Genomic DNA, 424 nt, shown 5'->3' on the forward strand with positions numbered 1-424 from the left:
CCCTCCTGTTTCCCTCCCTTTCTCTTCTCCTCTCAGCGCACTAATCTTAGAGAAATATGGAAAAAATGCTAAGCAATCATAATTCTAGACAGTATTGGTTTATTTATCAGAGTTGTACATACTTAAATGTATAGTGGTTATTTTGTCTTAATTCTAGTTTCTTATTAGTTGTGCCATTTTCTGTTTGTTCTTCTATTCAGTAATGTTTGATTTGAGGTTTCTATCATCGACATTTAATCAAGCTGAAATAAAGATTTGTCACAAACGGTGTGTTAGTGTAAATGAATGTCAGGCAAGCTCATGTTGCTCCAGTAGGTGGCAGTATGGTACCAGGACCGCTGAGGCACTGGGCTTTGTACAGTTGATAGGACTGCAGGAAACCAGGAAGTTCTACATTCAGTTTCTAGTACCTATTTAACAAGTA

Source organism: Limanda limanda, chromosome 17, assembly GCF_963576545.1.
Source record: "Limanda limanda chromosome 17, fLimLim1.1, whole genome shotgun sequence".
Lineage (NCBI taxonomy): Eukaryota > Metazoa > Chordata > Actinopteri > Pleuronectiformes > Pleuronectidae > Limanda > Limanda limanda.